Consider the following 8,003-nt stretch of genomic DNA (forward strand, 5'->3'; position numbering starts at 1 on the left):
GGGGCTTAGCTGCAGTCCAGTACTCGCCTAAGTTTTCTCACTTAGAGGCTTAGCTGCAGTCCGGCACTCGCCTAAGTTTGAAAAAATCCTACCGAGTGGAGAGCAATCCTCCCACTCGGGGGCTTAGTTGCAGTCCAGTACTCGCATAAGTTCTCTCACTTAGAGACTTAGCTACAGTCCGGCACTCGCCTAAGTTCGAAAAAATCCTACCGAGTGGGGAGCAATCCTCCCAATCGAGGGCTTAGCTGCAGTCCAGTACTCGCCTAAGTTCTCTCACTTAGAGACTTAGCTGCAGTCCAGCACTCGCCTAAGTTTGAAAAAATCCTACCGAGTGGAGAGCAATCCTCCCACTCGGGATTTAACTGTAGTCCAGAACTCGCCTAAGTACGAAACACATCTCAAATCCTCAAGGACGACAAGGGGCAGGTCGACTGCCACCTTCTCCTGGAGAGCTTCGCCACAAATACAATGCGCGCTCCGTCCCACTCTACAGTAACAGGGTGTGGGTCGACCGCCGCCTTCCCCTGGGGAGCTTCACCACAAATACAAGACATGGGTCGACTGCTTCCCTCTCCTTCGGAGCTGTGCTGCGAACACAAAAGTTGTCTCGAATGAAGAATGGGTTCACTCAGCAGGAGATTCATAAAGATATTCAACGGTAAACCAAGTTCAGGTAAATTCTAAAGGTTCCAGATCACAGATCGAAGTACTCGGGCATGCGGCCCGAAAAAGTTTAATGGTTACAAAAACCACTCGGCATTCCGAGGCAAATTTAAGGTGGGACATAAGAGTTTGTTCACTCCGCGGGAGGAGGGCTGGCAGGCTCGACGAACTCATCCAAGTCGACGCCGTTGGCTATCCGAGTGGCTGCAGCGATGAAAGTCTCCATAAAGGTTCGGAAGTCATGCTTCTGGGTGTTGGCAACCTTGATTGCTGCCAGTTTGTCCTGTCACACCTCCTTGCAGTGGACATGAACCAAAGACAGAGCCACGTCAGCGCCACACCGAGCAGCAGACTTCTTCCACTCCTTCACTCGGTCTGGGATTTCATTTAGTCGAGTCATCAGGAACTCAAGATCATTTTGGAGCACAACCTCTGGCCAAAGTGCCGGGTCAATCCGCGACATGGCAACCTTCAGTCGAGCCAAGTAGTCCACGGCACTGTCGATGCAAGATTCCAGACGGAGCAGATTCATGGCAGTTTCATCTTTCACGGGAGAGTTGATTGGATCCAAACCTGGTTCGATCCGCCCAGTCTCCTCTTCAAAGTTCTAGCAAAACTCTGCATTCACGATCCAAGGATAAGTCAATTTTCGTACACTGAGTCGACACAAAAAAAATCAGTCGGAACAGAATGTGCACCTTCTAGCTTGATGAACAACTTCTTGGCAAGACTTCTCAGATAGCTCTCCAGGTCATCCCTCCTGCGAGCAATGCCTTCCATTTTCTCGCCCTGGACGAGATTCGCCTTCTTCCAGCGCGAGCACTCCTTGTTAGAGTCATTCAGAGCGGTCTTCAGCCTGGTATTCTCTTCTTCCAACTGGCCGACCGAAGCCAGCTTCTGTTCGGCCAGAGCGGTCTTGTCGTCAGCCTCCTTACGAGCAGCAGCCAAATCCTGATCCTTCTTCACCAGAGCTTCTCTCAGTTTTTATCCAAAGAATGATGATTGATTCAGAAATAGCAGAATGGTACTCAAGCCTAAAACTAACCAGTCGACAAACTCGTCTTACCAGCGGCGCCGTCTCTGACCTTTTGCAGCTCTGTCCTGGCCAGCTCCAAGTCAAGGTTCAGTTGAATCTGCTGCTTCTCCAAGTCAGCAAAGCGAGCTCCAAGATCACAAGATTTCTGAAATCAAAGGGGAGAAGTTATTTTTACAGCAAAAAACAACAAAGGTAATAAATACTAAGACTACGGTCGACTGCCCGCAGTCCACCATAGTCTCGGGGACTACACCCAGTGGGTGCACTTTGCATGCCCCCACCGGTTCTGATCCCACTCGACCGGCCCGCCGAAGTCGAGTCCAAAAAAAAGAGACTACAGTCGACTGCCAGCAGTCCACCGTAGTCTCGGGGACTACACCCAGTGGGTGCACTTAGCGTGCCCCCACCGGTTCTGATCCCACTCAACCAGACCGAGTGGAAGAGACAAACTACCAGTTTGGTTTATACATTCGGCAAAATACAAAGACTACAGTCGACTGCCAGCAGTCCACCGTAGTCTCGGGGACTACACCCAGTGGGTGCACTCAGCGTGCCCCCACTAGTCCAAAAATCCAATCGACGCACCCAGTGGGTGTACAGATGCAAAGATTTTCGGAAAGAATCTTCAGGTAGCATATCCTAACAGAACAAGCGGCGACCAACTAACCTAAACGGTTCTCTGGAGAGCCGAGCTGCCATCATAGGCGGCTTGGCTAGCATCCCGCACCGTCTTCATCTTTTCCATCATAATGCCCGCCTGGCGTATGGCTTCCCTAGCAGCATTCACCTCGTCCTCTGGGACATGATGGGTCGCAAAAACTGAAGGTGGGTTGACAGAGGCCCGAGTAATCGACGAAGAAGGCAAGGCAGTCGATAGTGGCTCGGCGAAGGTAACACAACCCCGATTGACGTCGCCAGTGTCCTGAACGACTGGTTCAGCCATCGGCGTCGACTGTAGCGCCTCACTTACAAGAGCTCGCCTATTCTTCCTCGTCAAAGGCCTCTTGGGCTCTTCATCATCATCAGGGAGGTCAATAATGTTGGGAGCTACGCAAAGTTCAATTGCCAAAATCACGTCACCCAATGATGCACATTGCAGTTGAATCGACCGAACAAAGATAGTATGGCAGAAATCATACCCGGATTAGAAGTGACCGCATCCTCCATCACCTCATCATCATCCCTGTAAGCTGAGGTCCCGGAAGTGGCAGCACTGACAATTCCAAAGTTCGTCCAGTTAAAACAAGAAAAACAAACAACACAGAGCGTCGAGTAAATACAAAGAGAGACACTCACGCGGAGGCGACGGGGATATCAATCTTGATCTTCGGCAACGCCTTCCGAGTCCACGGCTCTGCAACTTTGGGGTGCTTTGGCGCCTTCTCAGTCGGGGTTGGTGAAGAGATCCAAGGACGCTTTGAAGACTGACCAGCCTGAGCAGTTGCCTTGTCACGGGCACTCGGCCGTTCTTGGTCAAGTTTGGATCGCCTCTCCCTGCGAGGGGGCGGCTTGACTTCTTCTCCATCACTTGAGTCGTCGCTTCCTCCATCCCCTTCACCATCGGAAGTCCACTCGCCATTGTCGCCGCCACTCGCCTCGCCTTCTAGAACTTGCTCTTGTTCCCCGTTGGGCATTGAATACATTTCAATAATGGCCTGAAAGAAAGCAAGGAGAGAAAAGTCAGTCGATGCAATATAGGCAGTTGCGCGAGTAAATTCAGATTACAAGCAAAAACTCGGAATCAGACCTGCTCTGGTGCATGAGACTGGTCGAATGGGGGAACTCTCCTGGCTCCCCTGGGATTGTCCTTGTTCCCGGTAATGCCCGACATCCACTTCTTCAGCATGTCGTCGTCGACCTCCTCCTGGTGGATCTGAGTGGAGTCTTCAAGACCCGAATACATCCACATCGGATGGTCTCGAGCTTGAAGAGGCTGGATGCGCCGCTGAAGGAAGACCTCCAAGAGATCCATACCAGTGATCCCGTCACGAATAAGCTGGACCACTCGATCGACCAACACCTTCACGTGCGCCTTCTCCTCCGGGAGCACCTTCAAAGGGGAGGGTTTCTCCACTCGGTCCATGGTAAAGGGAGGGTGGCCAGTCGATTGCCCTGGCGTCAACTGGTCTTTACAGTAAAACCAGGTCGACTGCCATCCGCGAACTGAGTCAGGAAGAATCATGGCCGGAAAGGAGCTTTTTCCTCTTGTCTGGATGCCAAGGCCCCCACACATCTGGATCACTTGGGTTCCCTCGTCACTTGGATTAGCCTTTTTCACTGTCTGGGAGCGACAAGTGAAAATATGCTTGAAAAGACCCCAGTGAGGCCGGCAACCAAGGAAATTCTCACACAAAGAAATGAAAGCGGTGAGATAAATGATTGAGTTGGGGGTAAAATGGTGGAGTTGTGCCCCAAAGAAGTTCAGGAACCCTCGAAAGAAAGGGTGAGGAGGCAAGGAAAATCCACGGTCGACGTGGGTGGCAAGAAGAACACGCTCACCCTCCCGAGGTTGCGGCTCAGATTCCTTCCTCGGAAGCCGCACCGAGTCATAGGGGATCAGCCCCCCTTCGGCCAGGTCGTCGAGGTCTTCTTGGGTAATCCTCGAGTGGATCCAGTCGCCCTGGATCCAGCCCTTTGGCAGGCTAGTCCGCGAGGAAGATCCGCCCCGGCTGGTCGCCTTCCCCTTCGACCTCACCATCGCCTTCTTTGCCCGCTCCAGAGCCATCGTCTTCTCCTTCCCCATTAAAGCCGGCGAGACGCGTATGAAGCGGTGATGCTGGGGCGAGAACGAGCGCAGCGGAGGGGCGTGAAGAGGAGAAGAGGAAATGGGAACGCACTGTTCGGGAGACTCCAGTCCAACGCCTTATACGAGGCCGCTTCCGAGTGGCTGACGGGTAGGCCCAGGTGGCTCTGTCAAATCCCGTAACGATCGCGCGCGTGATACGTGGTGAAAAAGGCGGCGCGGGGATCGAGGTGGCTCCGCTCTATCCCATCCGATTACTGCGGCCTCCCCCGTCCCGCGCGCTTCCCAAAATTCGGATCCCACAAAATCTGCTGGCAGCAAACAACTTGTTAGACCAGAGATCTCCTCCACACCGTCACTCGGAGCCTTACAAGTAAAGAAATTCACTCGACAAAGAATTAAGAATGGATCAAGGCAACTGAAAAGGAAGTTGCTGTCATCACTCAGGTCCGTTGATCCGAAACAAGGTATGCTCACAGCATGAAAAACGAGTCGGAGAAGTTCTCAACTCCTTCCCCACTCAAACCTCGATCCATTCGGGGGCTAATGATGAAGCTATGTACCTAGGGTAGGGTCATGGACCTGTCCTAACTGCCCTACCCAAGGACATCTCTAGAAGAAATCACCTTTCAATCGACTTGGAGGTGTTCCACTCGACAAACTCAAAGACACTCGACCAAGAAGCAATCACTCGACCAAGATCCAACCACTCGACGGCCAGGAGACCTAAAGTCACTCCGCACGCTAACGGTCGGTCATTAAGTAGCTTTTATGGTCATCATAGCACTTTATTACTAGCATTACCAGTAACGCCCTGCCTTAATGTACATTGAACCCTTTGTAACATGGGCTGGCCGGGGTCCTAGCGCACTCTATATAAGCCACCCTCTCCTCCGAGACAGGGGTTCGCACCTCTTTAACTCATACTCACATAATCCAGTCGACTGCCTCCGGGCTCCGAGACGTAGGGCAATTACTTCCTCCGAGAAGGGCCTGAACTCATAAACCTTGCGTGCTTACAACTTCTCCATAGCTAAGATCTTGCCTCTCCATACTTACCCCCCTACACTACTGTTAGACTTAGAACCACGACAGCGGGCAGGGCCGCTGTGACGTTCGCTGCACCCTTGCCGAGTGGGCACCCCACGCAGTCGACTGCGTCTGTGGTTCCTTCAACTATCCAACTCCACACCCCGGAGCCTCAAGCAGCTGCACCTCGGTCGTCTGCACATTTTTTCACCAGCTACCCCGTCCCACACAACCAGTCGGAAGCGGCTGCGGAAGCCATCCGACAGGCTGATATGATGATGGAGCGGGTGAAGATAGTGCACGAGAGCAGTTAGGCTGCCTACGACACTAGTGCTGCTCTTCGGGCCAACGTCGAGGTGAGTAGACTTTCCGACTATTTTTGTTCTCGAAAAATCTTCTTCTGCACAATCTCCTGTTGTTCGTGTTGAATTAGAGCACCCACTGGGTGTTGCTGTTTTTTTGGTGGTTTCGCTCTTCCACTCGGTTTGGGCGAGTGGGATCAGAACCGGTGGGGCACGCCAAGTGCACCCACTGGGTTTAGTCCCCGAGACCGCGGTCGACTGCTAGCAGTCGACTGTGGTCTGAGTTCTTCTTTTCTTGATGGTGCAATTGTTATTTCTCTCTCTTTTTTTACTCCTTGCACTCGACTCCGGCGGGCCGGGCGAGTGGGATCAGAACTGGTGGGGGCACGCCAAGTGCACCCACTGAGTGTAGTCCCCGAGACCGCGGTCGACTGCTGGCAGTCGACTGGGGTCTGAACAGCTTGTTGTCCACTTCTTTAGGTTTTATTCATTCAGAAATGAACTGCTTTCGAACCTATCGATTGACCTATCTCTTGCCTCCTGTAGAAGTCTTGTACTCTTATCTCCAAGTTTGCCGAACTCGAAGAGAAGCAGAGGCAACTCAACTTAGACTTGGAATTGGCTCAGCAAAATCTGAAAAAAGCTCAAGACGAGGCCGTTGGTATGGAAGGTAACTGATTGCGGACTGAATTTCAATATATCTCTTTGATCTCTTTTTTGATTCGATTATTTCTTTGCAGAGAAAATGAAGTTGGCTCTGGACAAGAAGGACTCGGACCTTGCCGCTGCGCAAAAAGCAGCCCAAGACAAAACCGCTCTCGCAGAGAAGAAGCTTGCTTCAGTCGGAACGCTTGAAGGAGAGGTGACTAGACTGACATCTTGTCTTAATGAAGCTAACCGCGAAGTGACCAGCCTGAAGAAGGATAAGGTCGCCCTGAACGAAAAGTTGGAGTCTGTGATCCGCAAGAGGAACGACACAGAAGCTTATCTGAGGACCCTCGCCAGGAAGCTTTATCTCGTGCTGGGAGGTATTTCTTTTAATCCGACTGTGTTGATGTTTGCCATCGGATTTTGCTCGGTTGATTGAACAGGCTTTTGGCTGCAGAACTTTGTCAAGACTTTGACGAAGAAAATGGGAGGGTCGAGACGGGTCTGGACCCTATCACTTCCTCGGTCTGCGACGAAACTGCGATGAACATGCTCCGACTGGAGTCCCGTATCGCCAGCGCCACAAGCTACCTTGCACGCCTGAAGGAGGTTGTCTCTCGAATCGAATCGACGCTTTGGCCAGAGGCGACGCTTCAGAATGATTTGGAATCTCTGATGAATCGACTGAACGAGATCCCTGACTGAGTGTATGAATGGAAGAAATCCTCCGCCCAGTGTGGTGCTGACGTGGCGATGTCCCTGGTGCGAGTCCATTGCAAGGAGGTTCGTGAAGACAAGCTGGCTGTGATCAAAGTCGCTAACACCAAAAAGCATGACTTCCAGTCCTTCATGGATACTTTCATTGCTGCCGCCACTCGGATCGCTGATGGGATCGATCTGGACTCATTCGTGGAGCCTGCCAGTCCTCCTCCGGCTGAGTGAACAATCTTATGAAACTTGGATACGCTTTAAGTTTGCCTCGGAATGCCGAGTGGTTTCTGTAACCGTTAAACTCCTTCGGGATTGGTGCCCGAGTACTTTTGATGCGCTGCTTGGAACCTTTTAGTATTTATCTGAATTTGGTTTATCTTCGAATGTGCTTGTGTTTGCCTACAGATGGACTTTGCTTGCTGCACCTCTTCATCCTTGCGGATAGGGATGGAGCGAACGTTGTATTTGTGCCGCAGCTCCGAAGGAGAAGGTGGCAGTCGACCTGCACCTCGTCGTCCTTGTGGATAGGGATAGAGTGGACGTTGTATTAGTGCCACAGCTCCGAAGAAGAAGGTTGCAGTCGACCTGCACCTCGTCGTCCTTGCGGATAGGGATGGGTCTCAAACTTAGGCGAGTACTGGACTGCAGCTAAGCCCCCGAGTGGGAGGATTGCTCTCCACTCGGTAGGATTTTTCCAAACTTAGGCGAGTGCTGGACTGCCGTTAAGCCTCTTAGTGAGAGAACTTAGGCGAGTGCTCGACTGTAGCTAAGCCCCCGAGTGGGCGGACTGCTCTCCACTCGGTAGGATTTTTTCAAACTTAGGCGAGTGCTGGACTGCCGTTAAGCCTCTTAGTGAGAGAACTTAGGCGAG

The sequence above is a fragment of the Triticum aestivum genome, chromosome 5A, assembly GCF_018294505.1.
Source record: "Triticum aestivum cultivar Chinese Spring chromosome 5A, IWGSC CS RefSeq v2.1, whole genome shotgun sequence".
Taxonomy (NCBI): Eukaryota; Viridiplantae; Streptophyta; class Magnoliopsida; order Poales; family Poaceae; genus Triticum; species Triticum aestivum.